This window comes from Mauremys reevesii, linkage group 5, assembly GCF_016161935.1.
Source record: "Mauremys reevesii isolate NIE-2019 linkage group 5, ASM1616193v1, whole genome shotgun sequence".
NCBI lineage: Eukaryota > Metazoa > Chordata > Testudines > Geoemydidae > Mauremys > Mauremys reevesii.
The window spans coordinates 96,080,506-96,099,108 of NC_052627.1; the positions used below are offsets into that span (position 1 = coordinate 96,080,506).

General features: G+C 45.4%; 1 protein-coding gene across 2 annotated transcripts in view; it reads left to right on the plus strand.

Annotated features, from left to right (window-relative positions):
* The first annotated feature begins 9,267 nt into the window (after positions 1 to 9,267).
* The window catches only part of SMIM14 (small integral membrane protein 14), a 64,913-nt gene continuing 55,577 nt past the window's right edge, over positions 9,268 to 18,603 (plus strand). Inside the window, exon 1 of one of the 2 annotated variants that reach the window (XM_039539610.1) lies at positions 9,268 to 9,464. The gene's annotated coding sequence lies outside the window, so the exon portion shown is untranslated. The remainder of the gene's footprint in view (positions 9,465 to 18,603) is intronic. The other variant, XM_039539609.1, reaches the window with a different exon arrangement.

An 18,603-nucleotide genomic window follows, 5' to 3' on the forward strand; every position in this document is an offset into this window, starting at 1 on the left:
GTTGGATGGGTTTGGAGGTTCTTAGGGGGGCAGTCAGGGGGCAGGAAGTGGGAGGGGTGGATAAGGGGTGGGGGGAAGGCTGTTTGGGAGGGGGCACAGTCTTCCCTACCTGGCCCTCCATACTGTTTTGCAACCCCAATGTGGCCATTGGGCCAAAAAGTTTGCCCACCCCTGGGCTAGCATGTCCCCCCACTCCAGGTACTCTCTCTGCTCTGGAAGCTTCACTGACACACTGATCATTGCATATGGTTCAAGCAAATACAATTTATTAAACAGCAATCCATTTGAAAAATAAGGAAAAAAATGGGAAAGGTTAAAGGAAAATACATAACCCTGCTCTACAAAGGGTAGGAATTAATGGTAAATTCTCAGACTGGAGAGAGGTAACTAGTGGTGTTCCCCAAGGGTCGGTCCTAGGACCAATCCTATTCAATTTATTCATAAATGATCTGGAGAAAGGGGTAAACAGTGAGGTGGCAAAGTTTGCAGATGATACTAAACTACTCAAGATAGTTAAGACCAAAGCAGATTGTGAAGAACTTCAAAAAGATCTCACAAAACTAAGTGATTGGGCAACAAAATGGCAAATGAAATTTAATGTGGATAAATGTAAAGTAATGCACATTGGAAAAAATAACCCCAACTATACATACAACATGATGGGGGCTAATTTAGCTACAACGAGTCAGGAAAAAGATCTTGGAGTCATTGTGGATAGTTCTCTGAAGATGTCCATGCAGTGTGCAGAGGCGGTCAAAAAAGCAAACAGGATGTTAGGAATCATTAAAAAGGGGATAGAGAATAAGACTGAGAATATATTATTGCCCTTATATAAATCCATGGTACGCCCACATCTCGAATACTGTGTACAGATGTGGTCTCCTCACCTCAAAAAAGATATTCTAGCATTAGAAAAGGTTCAGAAAAGGGCAACTAAAATGATTAGGGGGTTAGAGACGGTCCCATACGAGGAAAGATTAAAGAGGCTAGGACTCTTCAGCTTGGAAAAGAGAAGACTAAGGGGGGATATGATTGAGGTATATAAAATCATGAGTGATGTTGAGAAAGTGGATAAGGAAAAGTTATTTACTTATTCCCATAATACAAGAACTAGGGGTCACCAAATGAAATTAATAGGCAGCAGGTTTAAAACAAATAAAAGGAAGTTCTTCTTCACACAGCGCACAGTCAACTTGTGAAACTCCTTACCTGAGGAGGTTGTGAAGGCTAGGACTATAACATTGTTTAAAAGGGGACTGGATAAATTCATGGTGGCTAAGTCCATAAATGGCTATTAGCTAGGATGGGTAAGGAATGGTGTCCCTAGCCTCTGTTCGTCAGAGGATGGAGATGGATGGCAGGAGAGAGATCACTTGATCATTGCCTGTTAGGTTCACTCCCTCTGGGGCACCTGGCACTGGCCACTGTCGGTAGACAGGATACTGGGCTGGATGGACCTTTGGTCTGACCCTGTACGGCCGTTCTTATGTTCTCTGTGGCATGGGGATATCACAGCAGTTTCTGGACTATAAGGGAAGTTCATAGTCTGTCCCTCACATGGCCCAGGCCTCCTTTTTGGGCCCTGGCTGTGCTGCAGGAATGCCACAGATCACACACTTGCTCAGGCTCTGGGCACACCCTCTCAGGCTCTAGGTGGCAGGACCCTTCCCAGTGTCAGCCCCCCTGTTGGGGTTATGATCCCTGCCCCCCAAGTCTGGCCTGCCAGGCCTTTTGGCTGGAAGCATCTCCCTGCATTGGGCCCTCTGCCCAGGGTTCCCCTCACTCTTCCCAGCTGCTCACTGCTCCGGTTCCAGCCCCTGGCTGCTCCTCTGACCAGCGCAGCTCTGCTCCCCAGCCCAGCTCAGGCTCCTGCTCTCTCCTTAGCTTGGCCCTGTTCTGGCCCAGGCAGTTCCAACTCACATGGAGAATGGGACCCCTGGAGTTTTGACTTCCTCATTAGCCTGCCTGCCGTGTCAATCAGGCTGACCTGGAGCTTTGGCCTCGCCCCATTGTCATTGAGGACTGTCAGGGTCCTGGTTTCCCATCAACCCTTCCCCTTTTTTTTCCCCTGGTACTGGGAGCTAGCCAACCAAAAACCCCCACTAAGTTTTAATAAGGGACCAACAGTCCCCTTACAAATAAATATTAGATCTATCTATAGTACTGTGATAGCTGAGCTCCTGATCAAGACTGAAAAAGTCTGAAATTTTTTAAATTTTCAAGTTTCTTATAATTGTCATGCAAATAAATGATTTAAGATTTCAGTTATAGTTGGCTGTATAATTACAATACTCTTTTCTAACATTCAATATTTTCTGTTGAAATAGTATTTGTTTTTGCTCAGTAAGAATTTTCCTATGATCATACTGCAAAGCCAACAATAACTTAACTTCTGATGTTTTGTTTACTCAGTTATTTATATATGCATAATGCCTGTTGTATTCATTTAGATGTAATATATGTGCCAATAGTGTTAACACAACCCATCACTGTCCAACATTAAACAGTGTTAAATAAGATCCCGGGTTTGTTATACAGAGACCTCAGCCTGCTCAGTACCATGGTGCAAACACCATTAAAAATCCATTTAACATTTATTAAAAAATACAGACGCTCCCATTCCGGAATGCCTTGTGTAAGTCAAAATTTGCATAAGTCAGGAAGGTATACCCGACAATTACGTGCGCCAAAAAAAAACAAACTTCCTGAACTTTTTCCGTAAGTGCGGATTTGTGTAAGTCGGGTTTGCGTAACCCAGGGAGCGTCTGTACAGAAAAGGAAAGAGTTAAAGCATTTATAATCTAAAAATATTAAGGCTTTCATGTTAACACATTCTCTTTTCCTTTAGCTGAAGAGAGCTTTTTAAGAAAAAAAAATTTTTTGACAGTCTTTTAGATGGCACTAAAGGGAGTAACTGTCCTTTTGGGTGAAAGAAAGGACGTTCTTTGATATGGGCTAGAGCTGCTGCTGCTGTTAAAGTCCAACCCTGTTTAATCCCAGATGGTGTTTGGGATTCAGCTGGAGCACCTGTACAGGTGGTGAAGTCATCTGGGTCCCTCTCAGGCCCAGTCTCTCAGACATCTCTCAGGATGATGATGAAGGCCCTGGTTCTCAGGGGACAGTGGGGTAGCAGCCGCAGCCATGATGGTGAAGTTTGGTCCAATAGCCAATTTTTCTCCTCAAAGTCTTTTTCTTTAATGACCCTGTTACAGGGCTCAACATCCACCACTGGATTGGTGCCTCCTCCTGGTACTCTGAGGATTAGCTCAAGGCTGATACCCCCTCCATTCCAATCCACAGTTTTCACGCTGTCACACTGTCTCCGCTGTTTTCCTGAAGCCTCAGAAACCACAGCATCCTCTTCGTGACTCAGCCCTCCAGCCATGTCACGATCTGTGTTCCCCTCTTCGTGAGGAGTTTAGCTACTCAATAGTCCTAGGCAGTCCTCTTGCTCACTACTTCAGTGCCTCTTGCCTGGTAGGGAAACCCAGGCCTGCCCTATTCTCATGGTTCTAGCCCAGAGACCCTCAGCTCAGCAGTCTGGGACTTCTTTCTCTGGCCTCACTGCCTGAGCTTCTTCCTACTGCTAGGTCCCTTTTTCTTCCTGGGCCTACCAATTCTCCAAAGCCTCCTCTCTCTTTTAGGGTTGCCAGGTGTCCAGTTTTCAACTGGAATGCACAACACAGCTGACCGGGCCACTAAAAGTCCAGCTAGTGCAGAGCTAGCAGGTTCTGTGCCCGGCTCTGCATGGCTCCCGGGAAGCAGCTGGCATGTCCCTCTGGTTGCTAGGTTTAGGGGCAGCCAGGGCAGTTCTGCACGCTGCCCCTGCCTGCAGGCACCGCTCCAAGTACCGACTCAGCAGCTCCTATTGGCCAGGAACCATGGCCAATGGGAGCTGCAATGGGAGCTGCCCCTCTGCCTAGGAGCCACAGGGACATGTCGCCACTTCCTGAGAGCTGTGCGGCCTTCCCCCATCCCCGAGAAATGCCAGGGCCTCCTGAGATCAGCGCCACCCGGAGCCTGCACCCCAAACCCCCTCCTAAACCCCAAACCCTGACCCAGCTCAGAACCCTCTCTCGCACCCAAACTTCCTCCCAGAGCCCGCACCCCAAACCCCAGCCCTTCGCCAAACCCCTCAGCCGCAGCCAGGAGACCCCTCCTGAACTCCAGACTTCTCGTCCCCGGCCCTATCCCAAAGTCCATCCTTCCAGCTCGAACCTTCACCCTGCCCCCACACATCCCAACCCCCTGCCCCTGCCCTTGCCCCGTACTGCCTCCCACACTCCAAAGCTCATGCCCCAGCTTGGAACCCCCTTCCACACCCAAACTACCTCCCAGAGCCCACACCCCAACACCCTGCCCTATCCCTGAGTGTCCCTCCTATATTCCAAACCCCTCAGCCACAGCCCAGAGACCCCCTCCTGCTCCCTAAACTCCTAATCCCCAGCCCCACCCCAAAGCCCACACCCCCAGCTGGAGCCCTCACCACCCCCATACCCCAAACCCCTGCTCCAGCCCAGTGAAAATGAGCAAGGGTGGGGGAGAGCAAGCAATGGAAGGAGGGAGTGAGCAGGCTAGGGGGTGGGGCCTCAGAGAAGGGCAGGACCTCAGGGAACAGGTAGGGCAGAGTAAATTGTTCCATTTTCTTCTATTAGAAAGTTGGCAACCCTACCCTCTTCCCAGGGAGTGACTTCAATGTCCACTCACTCCCCTGTCTCCTGGGAGTGTCTGCCTTTTCCCAGCAGCCTCTTCTCTTTCAACTCCTGGGCTTTATAGGCCCCACTATTCCTGTCTCGCTGAGCCTCCTTAATCAGCTACCTAATGGGTTAATTAGCTCATCTGGCCTGCATTCAAACCTGCAGGGTGAGTGTGGGATAGTCACCCCATCACAGACCCATGAAGGGAATGGTGGTTGGAATAGTCCATCCCCTCATTATTTTGTCTGCCAATTAGGCCTAGCTTCTGACACCAATTTTGGTTTGGTAATTTCTGGTTCCACATTTTTCTTGTTTACCAAGCATGAGCTTAACACAGTCTTTGAGTTTTATCAGTAGGCCGTTTTGTTTGGACTAATTCAGTTTTTGTGTCTCCCTTTCGTACCTTTTTCCATCAACATTTGTTGTTATAGGTTATTGTGACATCTTATGAATAAGGCTGTGAGTCTTTCACAGAGGTCATGGATTCCGGGACCTCTGTGACTTCTGCAGCAGCTGGTGCAGCTGACCCCAGGGCCACCAGAGCTCGGACAGCCCCAGGCAGCTGGTCCCAGGTGCCGCCCTGGCGCAACAGCCAAGGAGCGGAAATGGTGGGGCCCCAGGCTGCCCCCTGCCTGGAGCAGCGGTGGGGTGCCACCCCTGCTCAGAGGAGCAGTGGTGGCAGGGTCCCAGGCCGTTCCCCCCGACCCGGAGCAGCAGTGGTGGTGGGGTGCTGCCCTCTGCCCAGAACAGCAGCAGCTGCAGGGCCCCAGTCTGGAGCAGGAGCAGCAGCAACGGGACCCCGGGCTGCCCACCCCCCAGCAGCAGGATTGGCAGGGCCCCAGAGCATCCCCCCAGCAGTGGAGGGGCTCCACAGTGCCCCCCCCCCGATTTAGTTACGATGTTTTTAGTAAAAGTCATGGACAGGTTACAGGCAGTGTCTCTGTTTATTGCCTGTGACCTGTCCATGACTTTTACTAAAAATACCCAAGACTAAATCATAGCTTTTTACGCAACTTATAAATTATGGTAAATTTGTAGGCCCAATTGTTGCAACAGGCCCATTATACTTACTGGATAGCTCATATTTTTTAGTTTATTTACTTCAGCTTGGTATCAGTGTCACTGTGGTGGGGAGGAAAGGTCTGTCGTATGCAGTACACAATGTTAGTTACTCCTGGGGGAATTTTGTGCCACTGTGTGTGTGCATAATTAATGAGCTGTGCATACTTTTAATTTTTTGTGCAGAAAAAGCTTCTGCTGAAAAGTTGCTGCAGTGCTATCTTTTGCCCACCAGAGGGCACTGTGTCACTAGAACACAACATAAGAACAGCCTAGGGAGTCAGACCAAAGGTCCATCCAGCCCAGTATCTGTCTACTGACAGTGGCCAATGCCAGGTGCCTCAGAGGGAGTGAACCTAACAGGCAGTGATCAAGTGATCTCTCTCCTGCCATCCATCTCCATCCTCTGACAAACAGAGGCTAGGGACACCATTCCTTACCCATCCTGGCTAATAGCCATTTATGGACTTAACCTCCATTAATTTATCCAGTTCTCTTTTAAACGCTGTTATAGTCCTAGCCTTCACAACCTCCTCAGGTAAGGGGTTCCACAGCAGCAGCTCCCAGCAGAAAATCTCTTCTGTAGTTCCTCCTTGTGCCCACCAGAGGGTGCTGTGGCGATAGAACACAGTAGCTGCTCCCAGCCAGCTAGGGAAGAGAAAAAGCCTGCAGAGCCTTCTCCACAGTGCCTGTCAGGCCAGCTCAGGAGACAAGGACTATGAGGAGACAGACAGTGTGGGGTGCTGGGGGCGGGGAGGGTCAGACGGGCTCATAAGGGCTAGTGGGGGAGGACAGACTGGGGAAGGGACTGAATAGGAGTGGAGGGGCAGGGCCACATTGTGATGGGAGAGGGGTTGTAGGGCCACATATGGACAGGGTGGCTGAGTGGGGATACAGAAACACATGGGGATGGGAGGGGGTGCAGGGCCACAAGGGGAAGGGGGAGTGGGTGTCTGAGTGGGGGTGGAGGGATACTTGTGCCTGACTGAATGGGAGAGGCTAGGGGTCAGCCAGGGTCTGCATGGGGGAAGCTCCCAAACAGTCCCTCCTCACCCCCCTCAAAAAACCTGTTCCATACTTTTCCCACCCATACCCAACAACCCTCCAAATTCACACTCAGGCTTCTTCCCAGCAATTATTTCCCTCTCCCTCAGCTCCTCCATTACCCCTAACTCCCCCAAGCCTTTGCACTGCTTCTAAGGAGTGCAGGAAATACGGTTCTGTATTGTAGTTTAAATGAATTATTACTCAGAGAGCTGTATTAACATGCCTACTAAGGAATCTATTTGTCAAAAAACATTTTCTGAATCTTTTTTGTTGTCTGTATTCTTCCAGACATATTTGCTGATAGGTATTTTGAAATAAATTACCAAAAATAATTGAAACTGGTGTGATTATATTGTGTTATTTTGACAAATAAAATATGCAGAATTTTGCAGAATTTTAAAATATTGTGTGCAGAAGTTTTAATTTTTGTTGCAGAATTTTTAATTTTTGGTGCAGTAATCCCCCCAGCAGTACTAGTTAATGATTGGGCTGTCTGTCAGGCAGCAGTCTATTGTCTCCAGAGGGCTGAAAGGAGTGGGTCATCTGTGGCTTCTCCACCCTCTTTCACTTCAGTGTTGCTAAACTCACACATTTGGGGGGGAGATACACTTTTATATGCAGCACAAGCTTTGTGCTTAATAAGACCCCAAGCAAGAGTGAAGACACAGGTTGCTGGGATGGAAATATGAATTCTCCACTAGTTCTCAGTGTGTGTGTGGGAGTCGCTCTGTGTAATCAGTTACTGTATGCCTTTTCCTCTGGTTCCATTTATGAAAAGGGGCATCAAGCCATGAATTGCTTAGCCTATGCTAGATCCTGAAAATTGAGAGGCCCTAAAGTAGTTGCTTTCCTTCTGTGTATCTCTAACTGTACACATACGGGGGATTTAAGGGCAGTGCTCTGCTTGAAAATTATATCACTTTGCACCCCTGGGATATGTAAATATTTTGAGCCAGATTCACTAGTGTGCACTGTGATGCAAAGCAGCTCCAGTGATGCAAAGAATTTAGATACTGGCATAGACAGTACACTTATAAAGTTTGCAGATGATACCAAGCTGGGAGAGGTTGCGAGTGCTTTGGAAGATAGGATTAAAATTCAAAATGATCTGGACAAACTGGAGAAATGGTCTGAAGAAAATAGGATGAAATTCAATAAGGACAAATGCAAAGTACTCCACGTAGGAAGGAACAATCATTTGCACACATACAAAATGGGAATTGACTGCCTAGGAAGGAGTACTGCGGAAAGGAATCTGGGGGTCATAGTGGATCACAAGCTAAATCTGAGTCAACAGTGTAACGCTGTTGCAAAAAAAGCAAACATCATTCTGGGATGTATTAGCAGGAGTATTGTAAGCAAGACACGAGAAGTAATTCTTCCGCTCTACTCCACACTGATTAGGCCTCAACTGGAGTACTATCACCAGTTCTGGATGCCACATTTCAGGAAAGATGTGGACAAATTGGAGAAAGTCCATAGAAGAGCAACAAAAATGACTAAAGGTGTAGAAAACATGACATATGAGGGAAGATTGAAGAAATTGGGTTTGTTTAGTCTGGAGAAGAGAAGACTGAGGGGGACATAACAGTTTTCAAGTACATAAAAGGTTGTTACAAGGAGGAGGGAGAAAAATTGTTCTTCTTAATCTCTGAGGATAGGACAAGAAGCAATGGGCTTAAACTGCAGCAAGGGAGATTTAGGTTGGATATTAGGAAAAACTTCCTGTCAGAGTAATTAAGCACTGGAATAAATTGCCTAGGGTGGTTGTGGAATCTCCATCATTGGGGATTTTTAAGAGCAGGTTGGACAAACACCTGTCAGGGATGGTCTAAATAATACTTAGACCTGCCTTGAGTGCAGGGGACTGGACTATATGATCTCTTGAGGTCCCTTCCAGTTCTATGAGGCATAAACCCAGTTTAATTGGTCAGTTAAATTTAAATGGGGATTTTATTTATATATATATATTTATATATATCCCTTTGATAGGTCGTATATAAAAATGTTACATGGTATGCCTGACACTGGGCAGGTAACATTCACAATCCATGATTTCAGATTATTGGTGTAGGCAGTTTTTGGCAATGTAAATACAATTAGATGCTGTGTGTCACGTTGTGGTGAATTAAACGATTGGGGTGGGGGGATTTCTTACCCCAGTGTCGTTTAGTGCCTCTCAGGAGATCCAGCTGTGTGTTTTAAATAAGACCTTCATAGCCCCACTCACCAGCCGTCTGTTCGTGCGTGTGGAAATCTCCCTGGTCTCACGATGGCCTGAGACACGAGCCCCACACCAGTGAAGGATGCTGTATCTGGCACCGCTGCATCCTGGCTTTGCCTGCATGCTGGGGACACCCCCCGTCCGCAAGCAGTGGGCAGTGCCAGGCGCTTCGCACCGCCCAGTGAGACGTGAGAGCAAAGAGAGGGAGGCCGGGAAAGCTCTTCCCAGCTCTGAGCCGGCAGATCCGGGTCTCGTGGTCTAGACTGACGTGGTCAATCGAATCAAAACAGAAGGGGAAAGGTTCCTGGGGCTGAGCCGCGGCTGCTTCTGCTGGTCGAGCAGCCGGAGCGAGAAGGCGGCAGCGGCAGCGGCAGCAGACACGGCACCAGACTCCAGGGCTAGGTGAGTGTTTACCTCCCCCTGCACCGTGTCTGCAGGTTTGAGCTGTTTCCACATTCACGGTAGGGTTTTGGGGGGGACGGACGAGGGGAGAGGGGCGCAGGGAGACTGCCCCTTCCAGCTGGGTTGCTGTGCAGAGCCAGATTCTATCAAAAAAGTTTCAGAGGAACCCCTCCCTTCAACCCTTATTTACTCTGAGATCTGAGAGACTGGAAAAGCCTTTCAGGGGAAAGGGTAAAAGCCCCAACGCTGGAGACGCTGAAAACTGGACTGGACAATAACAACACTGCACTTACAATAGCAACGTTGCACTGACCCCAAGGCCATGGGTTAGTTGGATCCGGCGAGGCTTTGTGAGCTCTCCTTTAAATTTGATCTGTGATTTAAAGCCTGTTGAAGTACAAAAAATCTCTTGACTTCTCTTACACAGACATCTATAAGTGTCAAGAAAAGATGCACTGCTAACTGTCTGGGAGATCTTGTTTTTTCGGGGGAGAAAAACCTAGTGTAACATGTCTACACATTATATTTGGGAATGTAATTTAATTATTTTTTTGACATGCACAGTTAATATCTCTCAGGCAGTGCATGACACAGTCTGGGTTCAAATAATGTTTTGTTAGCTAAATCAGTTTTGTATTCACTCTTTGGCAATGTAACTAGTGAAATTTTGGGTGATTTTTTTTTTTTAAATACGCTATTGGTGGACAGACAGACCACAGTATGTAGGTATGAGCTATTATACTTTCTGAAAGAGCACACACTACTAAGTGGGAGAAATTAGACTATATTTTGCGAGCCATATTGGCAAAAAAGATGTAGTGTTATATTGTCAATCAGTTTGTATAGGTGTTTGGAATATTTGATTCTGCTCAGTGCTTATTCACAGTGCTATAGTGGCATGTGTTTATAGAATATTATACTAAAGTAGGAACCTATTTCAGAATGCATGGGTACCATATATGATTATTTGTATATTCATAACCATTATGAGGTCAAATTCTTAGCGAGGTGCTGACCTGAAACTCACCTAGTGACTTCAGTAGGAGTTCTGAGGGCTTAGTAGGTGCTCAGCACCTCTCTAGAGTCAGGGCCGCCCAGAAGATTCAGGGGGCCTGGGGCAAAGCGGGGGAGCTGCAGCGCTTGTACTCACCTGGCGGCGTTCCTGGTCTTTGGCGGCATTTCGGCGGCAGGGGGCCCTTCAGTTGCTCCGTGTTTTTGGCAGCACTGAAGGGCCCCCCACCGCTGAAATGCTGCCAAAGACTCGAACTGCTGCCGGGCCAGGGCTTGCGGGGCCCCTGTGGGGCCCAGGGCCTGAGGCAAATTGCCCCACTTGCCCCCCCTCCCTCGGGCACCCCTGTCTAGATTTGATTCTGTGCCTCAGATTTTAAGTGCCTCAGATTTTGGATATTTAATTTGAGTTACTGAACATTAGCAGCCATTTTTTTTTAAATATTGTCTTTAATGCATCTTGTGATCACTGATGAAGGTCCCAGTCTTGCAAGGAGGAACAAGCACTGGTGGGTTGCCCCCTTCTAAGAGCTCTCTGCCAGAATGGGGCCTTACTGACCTTGATCTTTTCTATAAACAGTGCTTCCCAAAAGCAGATCTCATTTGAAAGACCTCAAAATAAAAAAAAAAAAACTAATTTTGATTCCTTGTTACATACAGTTACAGGAAATAAATCCTAGATAATCCCACTGAATTCTCCATATTCTTCTGACCTGTTCAGGTTCAAGAAATCTGCCTAATTATTATTACTGACAATCAATTTAAAGTTTGACCTTGTATATTCATGACAATCTTAAGAATGTGGTCACAATAGTGGTCACAATAGTGAAAGCAAATGACAACAGAGAGAGTGTATATATTTTAATGGTTAGAGGTTAGAGCAATGAGTTAAATCCTGATTGCCATTCCTTCCCATGCCACTGCTGGCTTGGGAAAGTCAGTTAAAGGCTTTGGTTTTTATTTTCTCCTTAGGCAATATATGGGAATAACAATTCTTGCCCACTTCAAAGTGGTGGTGTGTGGATCAATTGATATTTCTGAGGAGATTGAAGATCCTTGTATGAAAGGTGCTACAGAATTGCAAAGTAGTACATACTAGAATTGTTATTGGTCTCCTTACAGATCAGATCAGCTTTGCTTAATTGCTAGTGCACTTCACAGATCCACTGGTCATTCTTTGGCCCTCTCTTGGAGCATGAACGACAAAACCCTACCACAAATTTGAGATTGCAGTAGTAGCCATTGAGTGGCTGTCATGTTTTTCTGTGGCCTAAGTGGCTCATTTCTCCTATTCCTGATTCACATAGAATCATGTTCATTATATTTATTTCTATCTAGTTTCTTATACTGCACTCATCACCATGGTTTCACCTGTCCCATCTTTATCTCCTCTGAGTTCCCAGCACACAGCCCAGTAATTTGCTCTATGTGCTGGGACCGGTATCAGATCCTGAATCTGAACAAAAATCATCATGATAAGAATTACTGATGGCATACATTGTTATTAAAGATGTTGTCAGCATAAATGGCATTATGCAGTGCAGTTTAGGATTTATTCATCATTTTATAACTGGAGAGGTAAGGTATGTCTTTATAAGGTGGAGTTCTGAGTTTGGAGAAAGTTATCTTTTCACTTCTTGTTTGGCGGTTTCTCATTTCCTCCTTTCATATATTTAGACTTGAGAAGTACTGATGTGTGGGATTTATTTGCATAACTGACTTGTCAAAAAAAAAACCTGATAGTCATGCGTCAGAGTATATTGTAGCTGATATTTTAGGTACTAAACTACCTTCTTAAATGCCCAGTCTTGCTCCCGCTGAAGTCCATGGCAGCAGAATTGATCGCTAATTTTGTACATTGAGAGTCTCAGTAGAGCCTCAAACCAGAATAGAAGAAGTGGCATGACCATATCTCTGAATGTGACTGAATTTGATGGAGGACACTGATATTTGTTTGGCAATACAAAATATCACAATCTTATTTCTGTGTTTTTTACATTGATCTAATAGTTCTTAACAGTAAATGCAAAAAATATTTTAACAGACTATACATGGAGAAATGTATATCCCAAATATATCTTCAACCCACATTCTAGAGCAAATCAGAGCAAACTGAACATGATTTGCATACACTTAACTCTCAGATAAACCAAAGAATGCATTTCATTCAAACTTTGTAGTCTGCATATTCCATTTCTTAATATTTTCTTTATAAAGCTTTTTTTGCTTTCATGGACAGTTCATACATTCTAGTTGTTAATATAGAACCCAATTTTGTAAGGTGCTGTATGCCTCTTGGGAGGTCCTGAGTGCTCTCAAATCCCAAGTCAAATAGCAGTTGAGGGTACTCAGTACCTTGCAGGATCTGGCTCGTAGAGTCAGTTCCTCCAGTCCCTTTTCAAGTAAGAATTGGATTAACTTCAGCAGCATGGTTCCCTTCAACCTCTAGTGTCTAGGTTCCCTTCATTGGCAGCTGCCTCATGAAATTTCCCTGGAAGGGGTTCCTCATAACGTAAGGCAGGAGTAATCAATTAGTTTTTGCTAAGGTCCAAATTTCTTGGTCAAGGTCCAGACTCCAGAGAAAATAATGGCAATAACAAGTAAATAAAAAGATTTTGGAGTCCGTTCAAAAGTAACTGGTGGTCTGTATTTGCCCCGTGGGCCGCCTATTGGCTACCCCTGGTGTAAGGGATCCACACTCAGGAGCTTATACAGCCTCAGCTTGTATTAACTCCTTAGTGAATTACCCATGGGATTTGATAGAGGTAGAGGCAGGTTTATGTTTTGTGCCTTGGTCCTTCTATACTAGCATTTCTCAAATGAGGCCATCATGGTCACATGCAGCCACCAGAGGCTTTTCTTGTAGCCACAGCCACCTGGGTGGTGATTAGTCTGCAAGTACAGGTTGGGACCTGCCCCGTCTGGAGCCACAAACACCAGAGGAGCAGACAGCTGGTGTCAGTTCTCCACCTTCCCATGGGCAGTGGGGCTCAGGCTTTTGGCTTCAGCCCTGGAGTGGCAGGCAGCAAGCTTTGGCCATGTGGTGGCAGGCTCACCCTCCCCAGCTTCAGGCTCACCCCCCGCATCGCCTCTGGCCCCCGCTGCCTCCCCCGGCCCATGACCCATCCACCCCATCACCCCTGGCCCCCAATGCCTCCCTACCCACCTCCGAATCCAAGGCGTAATTTGTCCCCCAGCTTGCCAGGGCTGAGTAAGTCTGCTGTGAAAAGTGATATTTATATGTTTGTTGTTATTACTTTTCACTTCCTCCCAGCTAGCTAACAAGTCTGCTGCTGGGAAAAGTGATATTAACATACAAATATCACTTTTCAGGGAAGCAGACTTACTAGCTAGCAAGTCTATTAAAAACAAACAGAAACCAAAAAGCAAAAGGAACAACAACAAAAAAGACAAGAACATGCAAAACACCTTATTTATGTTTCTAATCTGTTTAGGTCCAGTAAAGAATAGAGGCAACTGTACATTGTTGTTGTTATTGAGTCTGCAAAAAAAACCCTCTACATCAATAAATTACAATGATTTGGACAGGTATATGTGCATATTTATTTGTTTTTCCTAAAGTTAATTAAGTTTTTTTTGGAAAAATTGTCATACTGGCCACCACCAAGAGTTGGTGGCCGCACTTTGAGGCCACCAAAAAATCTGTTGTTTGAACCCCCTGTCTATACCATACCCATTCATTCAGGATCCTTAGCAGTACAGAGGGGCCACCTGGGACAAAAGAGAGTGGTGCTCTGGAGGTTAATGATCTTGCCTTTCATGTAAGTTAAGAGATCCTCACACAGCTTCCCCTCCAAATGTTGTTCCTGAGCAAGACGATTAGGGTGTTATAAATTTGCATGGATGCTGCACAGACTTCAGTTAAAATAGCTACTTTATATTTTAAAGGTAATGAGACACATTCATATAACTCAGTTGAAGTAAATGGAGTTACACCAGGGATGAACTTGGTACTGAGTCGAGTCTTGATTCTGGGGCTGCAACAGATGTACACTCATTAAAACTTCTGACTGTCTTGCATCAGAGTAAATACAGTTTAATTCTTACTACAGCTGACACAATTGTCTGATCCAAAGCATTTAACATCTTAAAAGAGAAAAATCCATGCTAGAAAAGAATAAAGCATCCGTTTAAAGATATAGGGCCAATTTCTGTCTTGATATAAGTGGGTTTAACTCCATTAATTTCCACTGACTACGCTCAAACATCTGGTGACCTCTCTGGCACAAACACAGTCTTTTTGGTATAATCCATTAAGTCAATTTGCATATTTCTTGTTGGTCTGTCATAAAAGCTTTATTTTTAGTAGGACAGTATTTTTAGAAAACTTGAAATATTTGATCTCTGCATTTCATATTAGAAAGCCTAGTTAGAAAAAGAACAGTCCAGTCATATGAAGATGTGATATCTCTAAAGACAGCAGTTAGCTGTTTAAATAGTAAAAACTAAATAAAACATGAATCCTTGTACCTGCCAAACCTTGCTCACATGAATAGGCCTTACTTACCCAATGGAAGCCCATTATAATTGTTGGCGTTCGCTCAGCACCCTTAATAGTCTGGCAACTTATTTAGATGCCTAAATATGAAATTAGGCACCTGTTACACTAATAAAATAATACCAACAGGATCTTATAAGAGGGATGAGGCAAAATGCCAGGTTTATTTTAAATACAGAGAGAGAGCAAGAAATCAAGATATGCAATTCAATATTATTTCACTACCATTCCTTATTCATTCACACAGTCATTCATAGAAGTTCTGCAGAGTTGTTATAGTTACCAGCCTAGAGGTTGCTCGTGGCAGAGTACTGGCCAGGTAGCCTGCACACAAGGGTGGAGCCGAGTCCTTCTCAGACAAGCATCCGATGCTCCTGGAGGGTGGTTGCATAACCAGACTCGAAGTCCCTGAGGTTTTGGTTCTGCTCTTATAGGATTTTGTCTTTGTACAAGTCTATGGGAATTGCTTCATCATGCTGATGTTTGTTTGAAGTGATTATCTATCAGCAGGTGGCACATCCCTGACGGCTGAGTGTTATCTTGTTCTTCAGAGTCTTGGGGGGGGGGGGCACTTGGGTGACCAGCAGGGTCATCCGGTTATCTCCGTGCTATGCATTCTTCGGCCATGGGAGATCACAGTTATAACTCTTAGGCTGGCACCTTTGATTTGTTAATTATTTATTTGCATCACACACATTAATTCACATTCATCCTTTTATCTTTAAGTCACATCTTACACTTTTGTTTTACTACCTCCTCTTCCTTGACATCCTTATTTCTCTGGAGGAAAAAAACCAGATCAAAATATTCCAGAGAATTTCAGCATACTTGTGTGCTTGTACGGGACTGGAGTGGGGCTAAGGAGTCAGTGTGTGTTTGCACAGTTTAGAGGATTTATTATGTATTTTATTAACCTAGATAATTGTTCAAGTATTGATCAAATCTCTTTCTATTAGCAGGCTGTATAGCATATTGTTTAGGGCATTAGAACTACAGAATCTGGAGTTGCTGATTCAAGACAAAAGAAAAACTTTACTTTTTATTTATTTCAAAACTATTTATTCAGTGGAGGAGTAAATAATGGCATTTGTATGGTTTTTCTGTATTTTTCACTTTTTCTTTGCGCAAACTAGATATAAGGAAAACATTTCAAAATGACACTTAAGCTCCTTAGTGCCTAAATCTCCTTTGAAAATAGAACTGAGGCTCCTAAATCATATAGGCATTTTTGAAAATTTTACCCATAGGCCACTATGCACTACTTTGTCTGCACTACAAAGTTTTGCAGACAAAAGTTAGGTTGGCCTACTGCCACCGCAGTTAGTATATCACTTGTGCACATGGCTACTTTGGCTCCTGGCTTCAGCGCAACTTGTATTCACAAGGAGTGCTTGTGTCAATGCACAGTGAAGTGCACCATGGGTAAGTATCCCAGGTGCAACCCGCTACTGTTCAGTGCAATGTCTTTTGGGTAGTTTTGGCAACACATGGTGAGGCAGAAACAACTCACACAGTGATGACTGGGAGCAAGGGGTCAACTTCCCATAAGACAGTGTTCTCCATCCCATAATGTCATCTCTATCCCATAATTTTCACACTATTTTGACTTTTTCCCATGAACCTGCTCAGGACTTGTCATTGTGTGCATCTATGACAGAAGCATGGAGCCTGCACAGCTCTGCACTATTGTCATGACCATTGCAAGCAGAGGACACACCTTCCTCCGGTATTTGCAGAGCCTCAAGAAGAAACACAGGGAACATGATGACAATTTCCTGATAGTCACAAATATCAGCGGGGTAGCCGTGTTAGTCTGTATCCACAAAAAACAACGAGGAATCTGGTGGCACCTTAAAGACTAACAGATTTATTCAGGGATAAGCTTTCATGGGTAAAAAACCCACTTCTCTTCCTGATGGTCAGTTTGTTGTGGAACATAGCAAAAACCAATTCAGGGTTGTTGGTATCATTCACGGATTTGCTGCAGAAGGTGGGGCACCACTTCTGGGCCTGACAAACAAGCACTGACTAGATCAAATCATAATGCAGGTTTGGGGTGACAGGCAGAGGATGAAGAACTTTCACATGCACAAGGCCACTTTCCTGGATCTGTGTGCCAAGCTCATCCCAGCCATTCAACACAGGGACACCAAACTGAGAGCTGTACTGACATTGGAGGAGTGAGTAGTGATCACATGTGGAATTTGCAACATTGGATTGTTACCTATCAGTGGGAAGTTTGGAGTGGGAAAATCCACGTGGGGACTGTCATGGAAGCGTGCAGAGCCATTAATCATCTGTTGCTACGCAGGACTGTGACTCTTGGTAATGTGCAGGACATCATCAATGGCTTTGCAACTATAAGGCTACCAAAATGCAGTTGAGAGAGAGAGACAGCGCACACATCCTCATTTTGGCCCCAGACCACCTTCCCACACAGACTATATCAACAGAAAGGGCTACTTTTCCACGGTTATGCAAGCGCTGGTGTATCATTGGGGACGCTTCACTGATGTCAATGTTGGCTGGTCAGGGAAAGTGCATGATGCTCACATCTTTAAGAACACAGGACTGTTCAGAAAGCTACAAGCAGGGATCTTCTTTCCTAACTGCTGGATTACCATTGGGCATGTTGAAATGCCAATAGTGGTCTTGGGGGACCAAGACCCCTTACTTCCCTGGCTCATGAAGCCATACACTGGCCACATCAATAGCAGCAAGGAAAGATTCAACTACAAGCTCAGTAAGTGCAGAATGACAGTTGAATGTGCTTTTGGTAGATTGAAAGGGCACCAGTGTTATTTACTCAGATTGGACCTCAGTGCAAAAAATATCCCAATGGTTATAGCTGTCTGTTGTGTCCTGCATAGTATTTGTGAAGCAAAGGGGGAAAACTTGTAATAGGGTGGAGAGCGGAGGTGGAGCAGCTATTCAATGTTAGCCCTTGTGTCTAACCGTTAAATCAGACAAGCTCAGTGAGGATCTGTGTGTCTTAGAGAGGCTTGAACGAGCACTTTAACAGCAAGCCACAGTAATGTGCTGTGGTGTACTCTGCTCAACCTGGGGTGGCTGTTTGGGGATCTTTAGGAATTGTGTGGTGCTTGCACATCTGTACATCAGTGACAGTGCACCTGTTACTGTGGGAGGATTGCGGTACATTTTTGACGACTACAGTGTTTGGCACTGATCTGAGGGTTGAGTGTACAAAAGCACTACTTTCACTGCCAGCAATCATTCTACATCTTGTTGTGTAAACTAGTAAAGACGAATTACTTTTAAAACAAAAGCATTTTATTCACTTAGCAACTCCAAAAAAAACTGAAATAAATTTAAAAAATTCCATTGCGGGGAGCCCCAGGCTCTTTAAATTGCCGCCTGAGCCCTGGTGCCGGAGCCCTGGGGTAGCGGCAGCGGGGCTCTGGCGATGATTTAAAGGGCCTGGGGCTCCCTGCGGCTGCTACCATAGCAGAGCCCTGGGCCCTTTAAATCTCTGCTGGAGCCCTGAGCCCCGAGGTAGTGGTGGCAGCCAGGAGCCACAGGGGCTCCGTCGGCGATTTAAGTGGCCTGGGGTCTGCTTATAGATGTTGAAGTTTCTACAGCTGGTTTGGAGCTTTGCCTACACAGCCTCTTATTCCCACAGGTCCAGG